This window comes from Corvus cornix, chromosome Z (genome assembly GCF_000738735.6).
Source record: "Corvus cornix cornix isolate S_Up_H32 chromosome Z, ASM73873v5, whole genome shotgun sequence".
Classification (NCBI taxonomy): Eukaryota; Metazoa; Chordata; class Aves; order Passeriformes; family Corvidae; genus Corvus; species Corvus cornix.
The window spans coordinates 69,388,092-69,410,688 of NC_046357.1; the positions used below are offsets into that span (position 1 = coordinate 69,388,092).

A 22,597-nucleotide genomic window follows, 5' to 3' on the forward strand; every position below is an offset into this window, starting at 1 on the left:
TCCCTATACTGTCCTGTTGACAGCCTGCCTCACTGTCATCCCAGCTCAACGCAGGTGTTGGTTGGGATCCAGGGTAGCTACTCTGCATTCCATATTTTTATCACTTGAAGATGCCAAAAACCATTTGCCTGAACTTTCATCTTTTGCCAAACCTGTCCTTCAAGGCTGATTTCAGGGCTGATGGTCAAGGTTGCCTGCCACATTTTACTAAACGTCTTGTGAAGGTCAGGCCTCAAACTGGGCCACTGATGGCAGCCTTGCTCTCAGAGTAGGAGCTAAAAGATGCTTTGGGTGAGAGGTGGCCTGGAAAAGCTGCCTAGGGCTAGGTACTGCAGCCTAGATGAGTCAGGCAGATGATATCACAGATACTTGAGAGAAAAAAAAAAATTAAATAAACCCACTTTCCTTAAAAGAAAAAAAGGAAATAAAATTTAAAGCAAAACAGTGACTTGAAGTCACAGATGAATGCTGTTAAAAAGTTTTACTTAATTTTATTGATTTAATGGATGAATAATCAGGGAAATAAGAGAAGATTTTAATCTTAAGTGCCAATTAAAATATCCATCTTGACATCTTCTGAATGTACAGGTTTATTTGGTGTTACATCCAGCACTAATGAGAAGAGAAAAATCCTTCAGATTTTAAACAACTAAATGGCTTTTAAAATATTTTAATAACCTCCATCAAGGGACAATAAGCTTGCTATAAAGTAAGAAGATCCTTTTTTTCTGTGTGTTTATACATGACACACAACCAGTATCATGGAGCAAGTTATCCCTGACAGTATTATCTGGATGTCTTGTCACTCTTCTTGTCAACTGTTTGCTCCTTTTGCATCCTTTCACTGAAAACTTGTCCCAGAAGCCACCATGGAAGCTATTTACTTTATTTTAAACATAATTAAAACAAGAAAATTGCAAAGGAGTAAATTAAAGATCTCAGGCACTACCCTAGTTTCAGCTCTTAGCCAACAGATAACTGTCTTAAATGTGGGGTTTAATACACTGAAGAATAATAAACCTCTTCTCTTTTGAGATGTAGTGCAGTTCCCTACCTGCTTCTGCTTATTTGCCCTCTTCTGAATAAAACATGAATTCTGAAGAAGTTGCTGTGGGCAAGACTAGAATGAAAACACACATCTCTGCCCTGTGAAGTACCTGTTGTATTTGCAGGAGCAAATGTAACCCAGGACAAGTCTTCATAATATATATCCCAGCATTAAATCTGTGATTGAGGAATTGCAAAATGATGGTTTTGGTAATGGAAAAAGAAAATACATGCAGACTTGCAATGAAATTGGGAGGAGTAGGGGTGGGGGAGATGGGAAGCAAAAGAATGTCCTAATTGGACGTCCTACAGAGAAATGAAAAAAGAGAACCACTCTTGTGGTGAAGCATCTGGGCGTGGAAGTTCCCAAGAAGAATTATCTGAAGGAGGAAGAAAACACACAGTGACTCACTGGGCAAGTAGCTTCCATTTGAAAAAATTAGGCAAGAAACATTAGCGCATCAGATTTGGGAGCTGTTTATATCAACACAATACACCACTTATTGCATATACAGAATGAGTGATACCAACTCTGGAAACTATCATGCCTCATCTAACCTCAGAGTATTCACTGTTTGACAAAAAGGGCAAGAGAAAAACACTGCAAGTATTTGAAATCTAGCAATAAACAGAGAGGAACTTTCTGAACTGGTCATCTGGTGCTGTGCCGTGATCCCTGGCTTTAAACTTCTCATGTGTCTTCAACTAAATTAGGAGAGAAGGTAGTGTATCCAGCAGCAATTCTGTCTGGAGGGCATGCTGGAAAGAATCAAATTTAAACACTGTATCATCAAACAAAGTGTGTCTTATAAACAGTCCTAGTCCAGCTACTAACAAATACACTCACACACCACTGTGCTGTATGTACCCAGCTGTGTAATTTGTGTTTATTTCCAGGGAATTGTTAATTCTACCAGTAAGATGTAAAATAAAAACTTTGGGGCATATTTTGAATATTTTGAAACACAGTTGCTGAGTGGACTGGGAGCAAGAATGGGTAGGAAATCATAGCAGAATAAAGGAAATACATTGGTTATTGTGAGCCAGTGTAGTCTCTCCCTTTTGCCCAGCTCCAGCAACCAGTCACTTGGTCAACAAGCACGAGACAATTCCTGTCAGTAGCATTATGCTGCAGGAGAGGTGGCCAGAAGAGATTCTGTGACAAACTTGTTTGGGCAGGGCATAAGGTGTGGATACAAACATGTGGTTGAAAAGCCTTTGCACAAGCCGACCTCATATGATAGACTGTTTTTAACACAGGAAGGTGACCATGGCTGTGGCAAAGTATATATTTATCAGTAAATGTGCTCCAGGCTCTAAGGAACAGTGTAAACAGACTGTGCCAAGCCTGACTATTGAACATAGGAAAGAGAGTCCATTTTGCCTAGAAAAGTTGGCTGCAACAGGATGTGAGCCCACCGGGGACATGCAGGTGAAGACAGAGGCAATAGTGATTCCATGGACTGCCAAGTTTCCAGTTCATCCTAAACTGGGATTTTCCCATATGAAGTCGGCCTGTCGCTCCACACAGAAACAGTGAGACAGGAAAACCCCCTAAGACAAACATATTTTAGCTTTACAATCAGAGGTTGGCATTGCTCCCTGGCTGGTTCCCAAAAAGATTTTAACATACTATTTTTCTGCTCCTTCCCCTCTACCCACCCAGCCTATTTCTTTGAAACTCTTGATACACTGTAATTAACTTTGCTTTGGCGACATTTTTGTAATGGTGAAGGGAAGGATGGAGCATTTCGTCTAAAAGGTAGATATCCTCCAAATTAGAAAACTCTCCTTGTAAGATGTATGTTATGTGAGTAGAGTCACAGCCAGAAAAGGGCAGTGACAAATAGTGAGGTCTCTTTAAATGGCTCCTAGGCACTGTCTCTTGCCAGTCCAAAGATATGGGGTTTTTTTTCTTAACCAGAATTCATTGACCTCTCACTGAATTTGTTTACACAGTGTGATTTCCATCAGATGGAAAGTGACTTCGTTTTCTTCTTCAAACCTTTTACTTAAGTATTGTTTCAAACTTAATTCTCTGCTGTCACATCACATGCTGCTTTTGCCAGCCCCATGTGCTAAGAAACCCAGCTGGGAGGTTAGACCACTTGTGACGCCTCACACTCAAAAACACTCATAACAAATCTCTCTAAAATATCCTGCCAAATGGCATCTTTGTAAATCTCTCTGTCTAACATCACAGAAGGCAGCAGACACCAGAAGCTCAGTGTGCAGAAGAAGGAGCAATCACTAGTTATCCACCTGAAGCAAACAAGTAACTCGGGGTGCTTTGCAGATCTGCCCACTTGTTTGGTTTTTTTTTTACATGGCAATATAAATCCTTTTCAATGACTGTTAGAACTTAAAACTTTGGAGTAATAGGAATGGCTGGAAGGAAAAAATTTAACTAAGAGTTTGAACAACAGTATATAATTCTACACTCTGTAGGCAGTCACATTAGGCTATTTTAAAATTAACTGCAATTTGCATAACATATTTTACTGTTATAATTCCATGTCTGTATTTATAGCCATGTCATAACAATATAGGGTTTTCTTTTTATTTTTCACTTTGGCTGGAGTTTATGATGTGTATGAAAACTGAGTCTGTCATGCGCTGTTTGTTCCAAAAACATGAACCAGATGAAGAGACGCTGGGATGTCCCAAGTTTAGAACGCTGTTCGATATGATAATTCCAGCCTCCAAGAATTAGCATCACCATCTCTTTTTGTTTGCCTCTTAACTAAACAAAGCAAACCTTTTGGAGTTGACTGGTAGTCTGAAATAGCCAACTATGTGCATGCACTCCAACTCTAAATTAAGGCTGGCCAGAAATCTGTTCAAACAACATGACACATTTGTTTTTACATATTCATGAAGAAACAAAGAAGGCAGTGAATGCCAATGTCCTGCAGAAATAGTCAGCTATGAGGCCTGAAAATCTCTACATGAACACACTGCTGCAGCAGAACAAACAGAAGAAAAGGTAATTTCACTGCATTTTTTATTTTGGCAGGATTTAAGCTCTCCCAGCACAGATACATCTTTGCTTTCCAGTAAAATTGCCACTTAGCAACACTTCTGAACCTCACATCAGCAGAGATGGTTGGACAGGAATTGCCAGAACAAAATTGTCAGAGGCCATGTGTGTGGAGGCTTCAAACTCCAAAAGCTCTACTGGGGAGACATCTCAGCCTGTCAGGACTTGAAGCATAAGCATATTGTAGTGAGACAGATGAAAATAATTTCTGATTGATTTGTGTGAAACTTTTACTTTGTCCAGCATGAGCCCAGCTATAAATATATGTTTCAAACAAATACATTCATTAACAACTCCATAGCTTGCTGTTCTTCAGCACTCCTCTGTTTGTCTACAAAAAACCCCCCAAAATCAACAAACAAAAGAACCCAAAACCAAACCCAAAACCAACCAAAAAAGTTATGAAAATGTTTCTAAGAAATTTTTGGTGCGTCTCTTCTCCATTTTTCTGAGAAGTAAAGTTGAGAAAATGTTAGTGTCACAAATGTGATGCTGGCAGGTTGATCTGCCCAATGGCAAGAGTAGATGTCAAGGTTGCTTCCTATTAGAGCAGCAAGTCTTCCAGACTGTGACTGATAAACACAGACCTCTCATCCTTCTTTGTTCACTGTCATCTTGATCATTCATGGGACAGATAGAGAACACGAAATGAAAGCAGACAGAACAGCAGAGTTAAACAGGGAGGATATACATATTTTGTCAGGTTTGAATTTCAGCATCTGACCAATTATTCCTTGGATAAGTTCACGTGGTATGATACAGGGCTCTGTGCCATCTGGCTGACTGGGATAACGGCAGCACTGCTGTGCTTGGGCAGCAAAAAAAAAATGACCTGAACAAACCTTCCCAATGTTTTGGGGGCCAAGTATGTTAGACATGCCGCTGCTGTGTCCACACAGACACACCAGTCTGAACTGTCCTGTTCACAGTTATATCCCTATGCTCTACTCCTATGAAGAAATGCTTTTTGTTTTCTACAGTCTTTTGTTACTGGAATAAGCCAATTTGGTTCTGGCAGAAAAGCCTTTGGAAACGAGGTAAACAAAGTTGCCTGCAGGTCATTATCCCTCTGTGTTAGATGATCATTTACATGTACCAAGGTATATGCATTTTTGTGGAAGCAGTCAAGCAGAGGAGGCAATAGCCACCTCTCCTTCCTGTTTCAGTGCTACTTTCTTAGCTAATGAGGTGTGTGGAGAGAGAAATTAAGTAATTTCTAATGTGCAATTCAAATATTGGGCCAAAGTCCGTCCTTCCTTCCTTCCTTCCTTCCTTTTCCTTCCTTCCTTCCTTTTCCTTCCTTCCTTCCTTCCTTCCTTCCTTCCTTCCTTCCTTCCTTCCTTCCTTCCTTCCTTCCTTCCTTCCTTCCTTCCTTCCTTCCTTCCTTCCTTCCTTCCTTCCTTCCTTCCTTCCTTCCTTCCAAAATGAAAAAAGAAACCCTGCCAAGTTCAAACAAGCCCAGCTGGGGATTAGCCAATGGAATACAGTGCAGCAGGCACCAGACCTTTCTAAGAACCCAGCATCTCCTATGATCTCACTGACTTGCTCTAAACTTCTTTGGGATGGTTTGACCAGCTGTGGTGGTTTGACACTACCTGGACACCAAACGCTCACTAAAGCGACTCAATGCCCTCTTCAACTGGATGGGGGAAGAAAAATACAACAAAAGATTCATGGGTTGAGGTCAGGGCAGGGAGAGAGATCAGTCACCAATTGCCATCAGGTAAAACAGACTCAGTGAAATTGACTGAATTAATTGCCAAACAGATCAGAGTAAAATAGTAAGAAATAAACCCAAATCTTAATACACCTTCCCACACCCCTCCATTATTCCTGGTCTTACCTTAGCTCCCAAATCCTATACCTCCTGCCTGCCAGTGGCACAGGGAGAAGGAAATGAGTGCTACAGTCAACTTACCACATATTGCTGCTCCTTCCCCCGACACTATTCCTCTGCTCCAGCATGGGGTCCCTCCTGTGGGAGACAGTTCTCCATGAACTTCAACATGAGCTCTTCCCATGGGCTATGGTTCTTCAAGAACTGCTCTGATGTGGGTCCCTTCCACAGTGTACAGTCCTTCAGGAACAGCCTGTTCCAGCTTAGGACCCCACAGAGTCACAAGTCCTTCCATGAAACCTGCTCCAGTGTGGCCTTCTCTCTCCATGGGGCTCCTCTCTCCATCTCTCTCCTGCCGGGAGCCTGCTCTAGCATGGGCTTCTCCAGGGTCTACAGCCTCCTTTGGGCATCCACTTGTTCCAGTGTGGGGTGTCCATGGGCTGCAGGTAGCTCTCAGCTCCCTGTGGATCTCCCTAGACTGCAGGGCACATCTGCCTCACCATTGTCTGCACCACGGGCTGCAGCTCTGGCACCTGGTGCACCTCCTGCCCCTTGTTTTTCCCTAACCTTGGGGTCTGCAGGACTGTTTCTCTCCCAGCTGCTTCTGCACAATAACTTATCCCCCATCTTAAATTTGTTATCCCAGAGACACAGCTACCATCACTGATAGCCTCAGCAATGGTCAGCAGTGGGTCCATCCTCGTGCCATCTGGGATTGGCATCAATGGACAGGGGAAGATTGTGGCAGCTTCTCACAAAAGCCATCCCTTTAGGCCCCTTCTCCCCTTCTGTGGAAACCTTGGCGCACAAATTCAATCCGCCATCCACCACTGCAAGGGAAGAGTATGGGTATTTCAGGGCATAATGTGACAGGGTACTGAGAATGCTGTCCACAGATTCAGCCTAAAGTTCGTAACAGATGTTCCTGTCTGACCCTTGCCACTATGGCATTGCTTATGATAAAAATTACAATTTGAAAGTCTGAGGAACTTGCTACGCCAAACTGCTGAATACAGTCTGGTTCCTCTTCCTTACCTTCCTCTCACATAGGATTGTGTGATTTTTTTATTGTGCAAACGCTGAACACTGAGTGGATTCCCTGCATTTTCTGAAAACTCCACTGTGGCACTAACTGCAATGTCTTTTGTTTGCCTTGAAATGGTTTGAGGTGAGGAATAGATGCAAGGGAAGGAAAAGTACTTTTTTATTCAGCTCATGTCTGAAAAAGTTGTCCTATAATGTATGTACCTGCCCAGTGTCAGCTGGTGCGAAAAATCCAAACATGAATGGTAATCTAAGAGCTGCAGCTTGGTGTAAATCTGTGTGCCAATGGGGTTCTATCAATTTGCCTTGATAAATATAGACAATTCTTCTATTTTTATGTCTTCTGCTGCCACTATAACTCTTAGATAGTCTGAGTGTCCTTCATGTTGTGGTAGGACAGCTATTGAGGATAAAATTCCTCAGATGTACCAGAAAAACCTAAGAATTTTAGTGTCATCTCTGAGAGACAATCCTGCTTGGGATGACTTCCAGCCATCAGTGTATCTGAGGTAATACTGGTTGAAACCCTCCCACTGCAACTACGTTCACAGGCTTGTAAAATTCAGCTCAGTTGTAGGGGATGGAACACTGTGAAATATGGTGCCAGGGGCACTAAACTGTTAACACAGATTAATCTTGCGGATATGAATTTTGAATTCATCTCATGACTCCTGAACAGCCAACAGGTGACATTAAGTCGTTAATGCCACAACAAGTGACATTAAGCTAAATATAACAACTTCTTCATAGTTTTAGATAGCAAATATACTGACTGGGTAAGATATTCAGAAATTGGAGGTGGCTGGGAGTAGAAACTTGAATACAATGTGTCAATTCTGTTTTGTTATTTGGGACACACTAAAAGATCTAAGGAGGTCATGTTTAAAAATAGAGTAATAAAATTAGTACAGTGCTGTCTACCCTGCAGGGCTGACATGACCTGACTTGATGAAGCTGCACATACAGAATGGCTTTTATTTTTAGGGCACTCTATCTGGGATAACAATGACTCTGCTGATAGTGAAACAGTGGGTATAGTTTGTCTTGATGGTGGCACTTATTCTTGAAAAGAACAGAAGAGCGTATTTAAGTTGTCAGGCCTTAATTGTTTCATTCGGTGGTGGTACCTTTTGTACAAAAGGAGCAACAGAGCTGCTGAAAGAAAGAATGATGAGCAGCAATTCTAGAAGGGCACAAAGGTGCTGCAGGAGTTACTTCTCTTCCTTTGTTTCTTCCCAGTTCATCTCTGACAAAGAGAGAAGTTTCATTTTTTAACATAATTACTGTTATTAAAACCAGCTTGAACAATTTCATGAACACTGTGGTGTATATCTCCCACATTTTTAGAAACAAAAGAAACAAAAAAATTTCATGCCTCTGAATCTGGTTTTTGTGTTTCAACATCTAATTTTTTGATGACAAAGATGACTTGCACTTCTAAATATGTCTTTTGTCCTGTAGGATGCCAAAGTCTTTTTAGAGGCAAAACATATATGTATGAATCACTTCACTTACCCTGTGAAGTTTAACCAACACTGAGGTGTAAACTGTTTGACTGTGCAAAGCAACACAAGAAAACATCTTGAGCTAGAAAGAACATTAATCATATTCAAATGAAATTACTACAGAGCACCCACACACCTGAGAGCCCTAATAACACAGCCTCTAATTGGACAGTGGCACCAGTGTTGACCATCAAAGGTCTGAATTTACATTCTGTCTGAAAGGATGGCTTTGGAGTATACTTATGCTGCAAGAAGTCTGCACATATTTTTCCCTTCCTTGCTGGAAGGTATCCTGAGACAGATTTGATGGAAATCTTTCCCATTGTAAAATAGAGAAACACAGCTAACTTCTCGCTTACACAGACCCAGGAATTCAGAACCTCTCCAACAAAGAGCTGGTTGTATTTCATTACGAAATCTGATCCCAAAGGTAGGTGGTTATTCTCAGTCAAATTATTCCCCCCTCCAGAGTTTTTTCCTCAGCTATAAAGGGTGGAATGTGATTAATGTCTAGTCAACTGCTGCACTTGCTACTCTGGAGAAACTGAAGGGAGGACTTTTCACAGATGTCTTCCTTTATCCTCTGGAGAGGGGATGTCAGTAGCTTGGCTCTTTCTCCTGCGTGGGCTGTGCTTCCCTACCTTTTAAGATAAGTTAGCTGATTTGTTTTGCATTCCACTTTTTAATTAGTTCTTTTTAAGTAGGGAGGCATTTTCTTAGTCCACTTCCATTCTTATCTTCATGCATGCAGACATACCCACAGCCGAGTTATACAAGACTTGAGAGACCCTGGGTCAGATTCTCATCTATAATGAAGATTTGAATACATTGTTTCAACAGTGTAAATCCCTTAAAACCCTTCCTAGCATTCATCCTGCGCATGTCAGAGTACTGGGAAAGGCCTGATTGTAGACAAGAGTTTGGCTTTCTGGTACTTGAAGAATGATTTTAAAATCAGCTGTTTTTCTTCTGCTTGGTATGGTGTTTCTCCAGCCTGGTTTTGGTAATGGGTCTCCAAATAGACACAGGGGAAGAAAAGTTTGTTCTTCATCTGCTTTGGAGAGCAAGTAGAAGAACAGAGTGCAAGACAGATGGAGGAATCCTGCAGCTTTCTACCAAATGCCCACTTCTCACAGACTGAGACTCAGGGCATCTATTGATTTTAGTTCAGTTCCTCACAATTTAAAATCATGAGAGGTCTGAACAGAGCAAGGAGAAGAGGACATTCATCAAATGACATAAAAATTCTCTTGAAACCCTCCTCTGGGAGTCCTGTGCTTGAAAACAGGAATTTTTAGAAAGCTGCTGCAGAGAGGAAAGTAAGTAAAAAGGGGAAAGACTATTGCAGAGAGAGAAAATATGTTCATATACTACACTGGTATTACCTGTTGCATTTGCATTTACAGTGAAAGAGCATAGGAAAAGAAGGTGAGTTGCAAGAAGAGTTCTTAAATTAGTAATACAAGGTACTGGGCAGGGTTAGCTTTCTCTAATGAGCTTGCTACATACAAAAGCTGATGTTAGTGTTTTATAGCTCCCTCCACCCAGAGGCCCAAGCCATTAATTTTTGCTTTGAAGTTGGGTAGCAGTTTCTGCCAGGTGATTCACAATGATTCATTGTGTTGCCTAGACCAGTGTGATGCTTACTTGGTAATTCAAAATCTTCACAGTTCTTTAGATCTACATTTTAAATGCTTAAAGTGTTGCGCCTTATTAAGGTCTTAGGTTTCTGTCTAAATAGGTGTGAGCATTATTTGGTAGTCAGATTACTCTTATTTATCAAAATGGTTCATGTTGTCCCATGATTAGGAAATGCTTTTGTTACATATCCTACATACTTAGTGTGTGAATCAATCTATAGGTAGTCCTAAGGAGATGATAAATATGCAAATCTATTGAAGTTCAAGTACTGGGAAAGGTGGAGAACGTGATGAGAGCTTGATATATATCAATTAGGCTTTTTTGTTCTTGTGTTCTCTCATTTTCCAGAACAGAACAGAACAGAACAGAACGGAACACATTCTGTTCTGTTTACTTTGTTAATTTTGAACACCTACAATTTTTGGCTTGAAAATTATTCATTTAGTTTTGGACTCACTCTGCTTTTGTTCTGTGCTCTGAATTCTTAAAGGTTGTCAGAGACTGAAAATAGTTCATGCCTCAAACATTGATATAAAGTTTTGCTCATTATAAAGAAGCTACAAACGAAGCTTCCCTGAAGAGTGGGACTTTGAACTGAAAGTCGAACTGTTGATTAGGTAAAGGGAAACACATTGTTCAATCATCTCAGGCTGAGGGAAAGGCCAAAGCCAGCAGCTGCAGCTATCCCCGCTGAGTTTGGGGCGGGAGGAGAGCACAGCTCACCAGAAGCCAGGTTTACACAGACTCCCCCCAACCCGAGGGGGAGGAGGAGGTTTTGGGGTGCATGGTGCAACCTCTGGTGAGAGGCAGTGAGCACCCATCCTCCAATACACAAACTGGCCCAGCTGTGGAACCCCCAACCCACGGCCACATGCACAGGACGTTCACTGTAGAGGCTTGGCCCACAAGGGCTGCACGGGATGCAACAGACCCAGAGTCTGCCGTGAGAGACTGACCCCACCCAGGGGACATGCCGGACGTGCCCACCCAGCTGAGCATGTACACCCTGTGGACTCTGTGCCTCGTGGGGGCACCTTCGCCACCGAGAGACCAGCTGGAGAGGATCAACGAACAACATTGGATCCACGGGAGTGCTGATATTTCCCCTTATTCTGTCGCCTTGCACTCTTTGTGTCCCCCCCCTATCTTCTACTTCTTTCTTCTTTCTTTCTTTCTTTCTTTCTTTCTTTCTTTCTTTCTTCTTGCTTTCTGTCTTTCTTCTTTCTTTCTTTCTTCTTTCTTTCTTTCTTTCTTTTATTCTTTCTTTCTTTCTTTTCTTTCTTTCTTTCTTCTTTCTTTCTTCTTTGTTTCTTTCTTTCTTCTTTCTTTCTTCTTCTTTCTTTTCTTTCTTTCTTCTTTCTTTCTTTCTTTCTTTCTTTCTTTCTTCTTTCTTCTTTCTTTCTTTCTTTCTTTCTTTCTTTCTTTCTTTCTTTCTTTCTTCTTTCTTCTTTCTTTCTTTCTTTCTTTCTTTCTTTCTTTCTTTCTTTCTTTTCTTTCTTTCTTTCTTTCTTTCTTTCTTTCTTCTTTCTTTTTTTCTTTCTCTTCTTTCTTCTTTCTTTCTTTCTTTCTTTCTTTCTTTCTTTCTTTCTTCTTTCTCTTTCTTTCTTTCTTCTTTCTTTCTTTCTTTCTTTCTTTCTTTTCTTTCTTTCTTTCTTCTTCTTTCTCTCTCTCTCCTTCCGTCGTTCTCTCCTGCTCTCTCTCAATTTTACCATCAAATAAAACCCATATTATTGCCACTGGCATATGGTCTCATTTGCACCTTAATTCAGGCAGAGGAATTTTTAAAGAACCTCAATAATAGGGTCTTAACAAGGGTTCATTTCAGAGATTTCTGAACTAGGTTCCTGTGCATTAGATCCTACTGTCCTTGTATCCTTTTCTTAGGATACGTAGCATGGGATTGATGTCCAGATTAAAATATCTGAGTTTAGCTGTCAGCAATAGCTTTTGAACAGTAGACCTAATGTAGGTGCCTACTGTAAGGTCCATGTGTTTTCTAGACTCTGTTGACTACATTCTCATTGACTACAGTGAGAGTCAACAGTGGGGTTTTGGACAGCAAGCCTTCTGCATAGCAGTGACTCAGAGTATTTAGCACTTTGTGCTTTGTGTCTTTGAGCCAAATCGTGTTCTTAGGTGAAGGAAGCTGAAGGTTTGGCGGTTGATTGAGCTGTGTTGCATAAATATTTAGATACCCTAAAGTACCTAAGACATCTGCCTGAAGTGGTAGATGCAGCACATGAGGAGGCCTGCAGCCTTCTGGAGAGACAGATGGACGCCAAGTGGGATACAGCATCACATCTGACGTGGCACCAGACATCTAAGGGATGGCAACTGAGTCAGGGCCTTGGAGCCCATTCAAATAGCATCACTCAGCTGGCACTCCTTCTAGAACTAAGTGCCCTTGATCTTCACATTTACACCCATTTTTAAAAAATTAATCCAATGTTTGCTATAAGGAAATCATTACTATTATTATTGTTATTATTATTTTTTAAATCTTTATTCTAAGACTAAAGGTGGTCGAGATGGTGGAGCACTTTGCTGAGGACATTGCACGTACCATACTTGAATTGAAAGCACTTCATCTGGATGTTGGCAGTTCCTGAGCAGAGCATAACTCACAGCTGAATTGCCTGATGACACCTGTCAAAATTTGATGGCAAAAGACTGTAAACAGATAGCTAATGAGCAATCAGCCTTGAGCCTTACCTAGAGACACAAACCATAGAAAGGATTTATTATTGGGCAATGTGAAATCACAGAAACACGCGATTTCTTACCTCTTCAGGTAAGATTTTTTTCCTTGTGACTTGTTATAATAATAATGTTTTTCTTGGGTGTGCTCTCTCACATACACATGTAAAATATATGTGCACGGGAGTAAATGGGTTTTGGTCACTCTCCACCCAAGCCACTTGACAAGGCACATGACAACATTCCACGTGATGCAATGGGTCCTCCTCTCTTACATCTGGGTTACAACTGCCTTTCTGTAAACCCTGCCAGACTACCCCAGCCAGTTTAAATGAAGTTATTACCTTTATGACCAAGATGCCTAACAAGACTTATCTTGTTATAATAAGATAACAAGCTGTTGTGAGAGACAGAGAATACCCTCTGCAAGAAGGTTAAGTCTTTCAGATAGTTTGGGGTTGGCAGCCTGTCCTGGGAGCTACTCCACTGGGACTTCTCCCCTCTTGAAACTATTCTGTAGTCAGCTTCAGTTTTCTCTTCTCTTTTTAAGTGATTAGCTCCTAATTTACAGCTCTTTATATGTTGCTCTTAAGCAACTGTCATCTTCATTCACTTCCTTACTTTCAAGTTCTCATAACTGTTCTTTCCTGTGTAGTGCATTGGTCTTTTTCTCACCCTTAGCTACTTCAACATAGACATGCTGCAGCAGAAAAAAATAACTACAGCAATTTTGCATGTTCCAAAGCCTTGGGATGTTAATTTTTCTATTTTCTCTAAGTTCTTTACATCTGATCTCCATCTCACCTGTTTCTAAAGCATCATCTTTTCAGCTTCATAGAAATTAATTTGACTCAGATTTTCATAGCCTTGACAGATATGCATTGTTTAATGTGTACTTAATGTTATCTTTCCTTTGACAGCTTCATTCTACTTTTAAAGGAAATTTCAAAACAACAAGAGGGCATAAAAATTCAAAACTAATCACAAAGATCTGTAAGAACTCACTATTTTAAATATACAGAGATACATCCATGAAGCTGGAAAGTAAAAACTGGCAAATATGAAGGAAAACATTTTGAGTGAGAGTTACAGGAGCACCATGAGTTTTAGGAACAAGAAATAGCTGCTGAAGTTGAATGTGATAAATTTAATTACATTATGGAAATGATCTGATACCTCAAAAACTGAAGAGAATTGCTGTATACCTTTCCTTTCTTTCTTTAAAGTCAGCAGAAAATAGCAGTTGAAAGTGAAGGAAGGAAGGAAGGAAGGAAGGAAGGAAGGAAGGAATTCGGAAGGAAGGAATTCGGAAGGAAGGAATTCGGAAGGAAGGAAGGAATTCGGAAGGAAGGAAGGAATTCGGAAGGAGGGAAGGAAGGAAGGAAGAACATGAGCTTCTTAAAAATTTACAGGAGATAGCATGTGGCAATACAATTTTTTTTTCTTGTGGTTGCATAATACAAGTCTGTATATGCATAATATATACATACTTTTCTAATCATACAGTGTGCTGCAGTCATACAATATTAAATTGCAAATGGTTAGAGTAGAACAAAACAAAGACTGTTGCTTAAGTACGCATATAAATTACTGCGTTCAATGTACTTTTTAAAGTCATCTCACACAGTTGCTGATTTGATAAATTTTATGAAGGGTGATTCGGACTAGAATTTTCAAGGGAATTTAAAAGTAAACAACCATGCCATTTAGCACAGGATTCTGGAGGTGTTAGAAATCTGTGATTTTTTGTGAATGGATTTATTGGTCCTCTAAATTTTTGTCTTTTTTCTTCTTTTATGAGGTTACTGCTGGTAAGTTCTCATTGTGTAAAGGAAAATTGAAGGAAAATGTTATCTTTCTTCTAGATCTAGGCTACTGGGAAGTGGCAGGCAGGGGACACAGTTTATGGCAAACATGGAAATGCAGGATAGAGAGAAAATGTATTCTGGGATCATTTACATGCTCCATCTCTGCATCACATTGCAGTGAGAGCTTGTCTTTTTTCAGCCATTGTAGTACCACTAACTCCCTTGAAGGATTCAGCAGGATTCCAAGACTGAATAACTGAAGTTAACGGCTGTGTCTTTCCATGTTATCTTGAGATGGACTTGCCAAAGCTAATAGCAAGATTCATTTTTTTTTTCTCTATTTGGTCATAGTTTTCTGTAGCTGTTAATTTAATATTTTCTGCGGGTAAGCTACTCATACTTTACTGCACAATTTGACTCAAGAAGATTAAAAATTTAAAATAGCTTAGTGGTGCAATATTTATGAACAAAGAGACTTCTCAGCCAGTGTATGTTGTGCATTGCTCTTTTCTTTTAGTCCAGATTTCATACCATCTCTCTTGTCAGATCAAACTAGTCTGCAAATAACTGGATGATATCAAGATTCATTGCCTTTTCAGTCTGTAAGGGTTTGGCTGAAGGACTGAAACCACGCCAAATTGAAACCCTTCCCTAGGTCTTCAACAAATAAAATTCCTAGTTACCTGAGTGGATTTTTGTCTTAATGAGAGTCACATTAAGATCTTGAGACTTGGCTCTGCATCAATACAGAGAACTACAGGTACCATTAATGAAGTTCCGGGCTGTCTGAATTTAATTAATTTGTGCCATCCAGTTGCCTCTGTCTCCCAATGACTCAAAAGGGAAAAGAATAGCCTGCTCTCCCAATACTAAAATACTGCAAATATATGTTAATTTCCTGCAAGATCTATTTTCAATTGTGAAGAGAAAAGATAAGTTGAGAATTTAAATGCACCTAGCATTTTGATACACACCTACAAAATAAAGACTAAGGAAGTAAACTGCAATAACAAAAATAATGTTACTGAAGAAACATTTATATTAATTCCAATAGTAGTTCTACCTCAAGTAACAAACTCAACAGCAAAAATTTATTTTCTTCTCTGTTCACAAATGCTTTTTTAGTGTTATCTTCCTAGAGGTAAATGAAATTGAAAAACATGCTTGAAAGATTTCCTGTCTGTGTAAGCAACTCAGTAAGCTACCAACCAGGCTATGGAAATGTTCAGCTGTGGGACACCCCCTGAGGAACTTGGATGCTGTAGTGGTTTGGTCCAAGATACTCATTACTGTTTATCTTCTGCGAGATAAGAATTAGGAGAAATGCAAACCAGGCACCAAACTTGAAAGAATATAAAGAACTTTATTAACAGACCTAAAAGAAGAAAAAAAATTATACCACACCTTCAGAACTCTTCTCCTCCCCCCACCTTCCTCCCTTCTCCCGCTGACAATGTAAAAAGACAACCCTTGAGATGTTCAGTCTGTTTACCACTTCCATAATAACCTTGTTCAGTCCATTTAGGAAGAGGAGTCTCTCTGCTCGCATGTGAGTCCCTTCCCCCGACTTGCAGCTTTTCCCACAACTGCTTTCGAGGGTCCACTCTTGAAGTTTTTTTTGGGGTACAACTTTAAGGTTGAGCCGTTCAGAAACAAAAGTTCTCTTCACCCATCTCTGGGAACATTTCGTCTCTAAGAACAGAGGCCCTCCGCCTCCCCTGCGAGCAAAGGGTCCTCCTCATCTTCATCTTTAGGACTATCTCTGGCAGCATCTCTAGGAACTGAGGTTTTCTCCTTTCCCATGTGGAGCAAAAGTCCTCATCGCTTCCATCTCTCCCTGTCCAAACTTCTCATGAAATTACAGCTGTGTCAGCATCTGCTTATCTCAGCGCAGGTGCTTTTGCTCACGAGTTGAACACTCCACCCCCCAGATCTTCATGAAATCACAACGGGATACTCTGATATATCATAGCTTCACAACAGAATTTCAGCTTTAAGCATCTCCTCTTTCTCTTCCCTCAGGTTTTCAGCTCTTCACAGCACTAAAAGGGTTAATCTCACCTAGGCCTCGCAGCTGGAATGTGGCTTATCTCAGTGGAGAGGGAGGGGGAGCTGGGCCACTCCGGCTGCCCACAGCAGAGCTGGGGTGGGGGCGGGGGGGGCTGGTTCCGCAGGTGGAACAGGGCCCATCGGCTCCAGGATGGCCGTGGCCCGGCCTGGCCTGGCCCGAGCAGGGCCTGGGCTGGGCCCACTGGCCCCTGCACAGGGCCCGCAGCCACCTGTCCCAGTGCCGGAAACGAGAGAGAGAGACTCTTCCTCAGGGTTTAATATTCTTAAGTGTGGATCACAGAGGCGGTCACAATTTTAAGTGGCTCAAAGAATTGTCCATATTCAAACTAGCCAGCTGATAGGTTCTATCAGGTCATAGAGGAAGCTGCAAGCACCCCTTTGCAGAACATCACTTCTGGGACTACGCTTGCTAACCCATGACAGATAGATGTGATATACGTCTCCACAACAGCTTTGATGTGCTTGAAATTTTTTTCCCTTGGTTCTTAAAATTAAAGAAATTAGGCTGAAATAAACAACCCAAAAACATGCCAAAACCCCAGCAACAAACAGTCCAAGATAAAAGATCTGACTGGCCCATGCTAGGCACTTTCTTTTATCAGCTTTTATTCTTTGTGTTCATGCAAGTACTTCTCAAATGTACTGAACAAGGAAAATCCAGTGTTATCTCTTCAGAAGGAAAGGTAAGCAGTAGATACAAAAGGTGCTGTTTGATTGGCTTCTTCCACACTATGTTGCTGAAGTGTACTTTTAATGTATTGTTGCTAAACCTAAAACTGTCTTAAAATTGAAATTAAGGGAAAAAAGCTGTATAGACCACAAGCAGAATTCTACATCAAAAAAGCTGCCAAAATATGATCTGTCCCAGGTTTCAAGCAAGGCCCTGGGGTGAGCATGTAGTTGATGGTGTGGTCCTGATTTCTGGAACCGTCTAATGACTAGCCTCAGGTAGACCCTGTTTTTCTTCCCTTCCTATTCACTCATGCACCCTGAAATTCTTTAGTATGCTAGTATCATCACTCCTTTTGAAAGCTTCTTGTGGTTGAATGTTTAAGTGCAGTAAGAGTTGAATGGTATTTAAATGTTATAATGATTCCTTAGAATTAGATTTACTCTTTTTAATCAAGGATGCAAAACAGTATTTCTAGCTCCCAATGAAGCTTCTGTTGAGAAAACAACAGTGCAAAACCAGCTGAATCTACTTTTACACATTGGAATAGTTATTATTATTTCTTAATGTTCTTCTTGGTGAACAATTATTTTTAGGAATGGTTACATACCTTCGTACATATGTACATATATATATATAATATAATATATATATATCTCCCAACAACAACATACAATATACAATAAATAATTATAATATCTCCTAACAGAATTTTCAGCTAAGAAGGATGTAAGCCTAGCAGCAATGGTGCTGTGCACCATGAAGAGAATGATCTTTGGGCAGGCAAAGGCAGTGAGGAGAATACTGGCAAGGAGAACAGGAGAAACTTGGAACTTGGAGAAATGTGGAGCTGCTTCCAGCCGCTGCCTGTGCAAGATTCAGCACCTGTCACAGTGAAGCCAACTAAAGCAGGATATTAGAACGCTGAGTTCTTGTTTCTTTCAGAGCTGCTATGGACTCAGTAAAGATCTTTTTCCTAAAGCATTCATTTTATCTAAAATAAATTTATCAGTTTCAGAAACCAGTTTCCAGCTAGCTCCAGATGAAAAATAATCTTGTTTTGATTTATGTATTTAATATTTCACACTGAAAATGTAAAACTACACCAGTTATTTTATAGTGACTGAGACCAGAAAATATAAGGGCAATTTATTATATTTATTATTTTGCTTTATAAAACAATAAATCAACATTATTGAAAATGAAATGTATGTTAGACTGTGAGGAACTTTTGATGTATAATAATGTTTTACATACGACCTTTGAAGATATGATGTTAATCTGAATTATTCATGGAAACCTTGGATTTTCCTTTGACTTAATCAAATTAATAAAAGAGTTTCATTTCTAAAACCTATTAATGCTCTGCAGGAGGAAAGCAACAGTAATGAATTTATCTTCAGTGGGGGTTTTTGGGTTTTGTTTTGTATAGGACTGCAAGCAAACAAAGGAAAATGCAGTCATCCTAGGCCTTCTATACTTTTCTTTGTAGTAGGACCTGATCATAGTTTAGGATCTGAGACTGGTCTTGTTATGAGCTCTATAGTTCAGGAATTATTTCAGCTGTAAAAATTGATCTGGACAGAAACTGCAGCAGAGGTGTCAGACCTAGAGCAATTTTTAAAATCAATTCTTAAAAATCCACATTCATTTACAAATGTCAATATCTATTTACTAGAGTAGCTTGGCTCTTTCAAGGGTTCCATGGTTCTTTTTTTCTTTCTTTTTTAAATTTTGAAAAATTTTTTGAGTTGTAGGAATGTTTTACTGTCTTAGTTAAGAAGTGATGTGAGCTACAAAGCCAGCTCACCTTGTGCCGCCCCAGATCTAGGTACAATATTGCAAAAATGTTTTCAAATCTATCCAGTAGCACTCATGCTGTTCCTGTCGTAACTTTAATATACTTGCCATGTTATTTTTCTTACCTTTACTCCCCACACTGATGCCAGATCGCATTTGCAACTCCCTAAAATACACCTTTATAAGACTCTGCAGACACAGTCTTGCTGCAGAATATTTTAATCTGTATCACGTGCTACCCTGTAAAAAGAAAGAAAAATACATGTCCAGGAGTACAACACACGACATTTTTACTGTGTTTTAATGTCAAAAGATGGCTTATATTTGGGTATTCTATATTTTTAAAAGTACTAAAATAATGAAAATTGTCACATGTATGATTACAGACAAGATTTCTAAAAACAGGGGTCTGCTGTTAAATTTCAAAAATTGCATTAGAATCCATATTTACCTAAATATGAGAGCTGTTAGGGATTTAAATACTTATTAAAACAGACTATTTAGATGCTTCAATGTGGATTTAAGAAGAAATCCTGGGACTGTGGAAATCAATGGGAATTTGTTGTAGATTTAAGCAGATCTGGGATTTTAGTCTTGGTCCTTAAGAACCAGAATTTTAAGGTACTTAGCAGCTAAAAATGCAGACAGACAGTAGGATTTTCTGCTGCCTATATCCGTGTGGTATCAAGGAGAAATAATTCCCTTGTGCATTTGAAAATCTCACCCCACCTCTATCTACAGTATCAAAAATCTCAATATTGTGCATACATCTGCCCAGATAACTGTCTTATTGACAGCATGATTATGGAAATCTAAGTAGTAACTACTAATTTAAAAAGAAAATAAACTGTTTTTGCAGAATATGAAATAAGTCATCATAAGTAGGGTTTCTCCTATTACCCATGTGCCCTTCCTGGTAAGAAGATGAGCAGAGGCCGTGTAGGCTCACTGAGAGAGAAGCCTGTGAGGGGTCTCCTCTGTGCTGGACAGAAGGGATGCTGCCACAGGATGGATGTATGCTCAGAAGGGACATACCTCCCTCCCTCACAGTGGTAGGAATTGCCTGTGAGGGACACCTGCCCTGGGCGAGTGATATTTGTGCCTTTACACTGAGCAAAGGCTTGTGCAGCCTGGTGAAGCAGAGGCCCCCGGGGTAAACTGGCATGTTTGAGCTGACCTGATGCTGTACCCACAGCTGGGGAGTCACAGCAGGCTGGGTGAGTGGTCTGGACCAGCAGCTGCAGAATCTGCTGGCGTGGGGGGTTTGCTCTAAACAGTGTGCTGGGAGCTGTGCCTCTGCTCTCACAATACACTCAGAACTTGAGCTGTTTTTCATTAGAGCTTGGGGGAAACCCTTTCTGGATTTTGACTAGGATGCAGTTTGATACAATTTTGTTCTGATTTGAGCTTTCTGCTTAAGCCAGGTTTGGGCACATGGTGTTGTTTCTGGGATTTTATGGACAAATGCCCTTTAATAGTCTGTCTTCCTGACTGCTGTGTTGTTTCTTCCCCTCAGAAGGCAGTAGCACCTATCTGTGTGGGGCAATTAAGCCCAAAACCATTCCTGGCACTCCCAGAAGTGATATACCAGGGTCCAAAAAAGACGAATGTTCCCTACCCTTAGAGCCTGGTCTTCAGTTTTTGGGTTTCAAACTACAGTGTGAACTTAGTTTTGTGGCTCCATAAAGAAAACCAGACTGAGCAAGGAATAATAGGTTCTCCAAATGCTTTCCTTTGCCCTAGCTGGCTTCAGTAGAAGAGAAATTGTTCCTCAGAGGAGATTTGTCATCTGTCCTTCATCACATCATCAGTTGCACTCAAATGGAAGGTTCCTTTTGGCACAGACTCCTTACTGCAATCTTTTAGCTGATAATTAAAGTTGCATTTCCAAAAAGTTTCCACTAGTTGCAGCATGTTTTGTAGTTTTAAGTGACTTATTTCAACTTAAGATTTGGCATGGCTGCTGGAAAACATAAGGAAATGGATGATTCTCTACAGTCTTCCCAGTAATTTAGAAACATTGCTGAGCGCTGGCTCAGATTGTAGGGAGTACTGGCAGAAGGATAATACAGTGAATATATTGAATATATTCAATATATGCTGCTTTTGATGCAAATTAGAAAAATAATATATCTTTTACGCTAGCCATTACATTTCTTTTTTCTATGAAGCATGTTTCCAATACTTGAAAGAGTTTTTATAAGAGAAGGTTGCACGGAGGCCTCATAGCAACCTTCCAGTATCTGAAAGGGGCCCTACAGGGAAACCGAGAGAGAAACCAGGAAACAGGGAAAGGGAAATGAGGAAACAGGGAAGGAGACCCTTCACTGAGAACTGTAGTGATAGGACAAGGAGTAATGGGTACAGATTAAAAGAGGGGAAAGCTACACTAGCTATTAGGAAGAAATTTTTTACTTTGAGGGTGGTGAGACAGGAACAGGTTGCCCAGAGAGATTGTGGATGCCCCATCCCTGGCAGTGTTCAAAGCCAGGTTAGAGAAAGCCTTGAGCAGCCTGGTCTAGTGGGAGGTGTTCCTGTGGATGGCAGGGGAAGTTGAGACTAGATGATATTTAAGGTCCATTCTGACCCCTTAACATTCTATGATTTCTGTGGGGAAAAAAATTAATATTAATATATTTAGACCAGCCTGTGTCACCCATCTCTACACTTCTCATATCAAGTCTTGACGTGGGAATATTGATGAGAAGAATTTAGTCTAGGACTGCTAGGAAATGGGCAAAACTGAGTGCTGAAAAAGTACCCTGTGTAAGGGTCAGCCCCTGCTAGAAGAGCACATGGTCCTGGGGTCAAACCATCTGTCTTTGTCTCTTCTGATTTTTTTCCTTCCAGTTATAGATGGTGCCCTGCATGCTGACTCAACTGAGCTGTCTCTGATGGACAACTCTTCCATTTCCTCTCATTCCTACCTCCTCTGTCAGCACAAGTGAAGCAGGAAAGAGTCCATGCTTTAGCAGGGTTATCTCCCCTTTCCTGGGAATATGCTTCCTAAACAACTTGTTTTTCCTGCACTTTTGCTGTATTTCATCCTTCACTGTTTAGTGTCATCTTAGTTGTGTTGCCTTTCAGCTGCTTCTGATGCAGTAAGTAACAAGTTACTGCTGTTTTTCTTTTTCTTTCTTGCAACTCACTTGGCTCCTGAGCATTAACCACGCTGCTGAGCCTGTCATTTGGTTCAGACTCTGAAATATTTGGGCAAAATGAGTGGGGAAATAGCCAAGTCTGAAAGGGACAGAAAAAATTTCAAGAACAAGGCACCACTCAATGTCCTGCAAAGTTGGCAAAATCAACACAGAAAAAGAAACACTTCTTTTCCCCCATCTTGCAGTTAGCTCTCATTAGCATGGGCTGTTGTTGGCACCTAGAAACCAGAGACAATTTGGGATTAAACAACTGAGCTGATATGGATATGAACCAAAA

The 22,597-nt window shown here is 40.5% G+C and overlaps 1 long non-coding RNA gene across 1 annotated transcript in view; it reads left to right on the forward strand.

The window, feature by feature from the left end:
• The first annotated feature begins 8,668 nt into the window (after positions 1–8,668).
• The window catches only part of LOC109145492, a 43,596-nt gene continuing 29,667 nt past the window's right edge, over positions 8,669–22,597 (forward strand). Inside the window, exon 1 of the long non-coding RNA XR_002046879.2 lies at positions 8,669–8,903. This is a non-coding gene — a long non-coding RNA (uncharacterized LOC109145492). The remainder of the gene's footprint in view (positions 8,904–22,597) is intronic.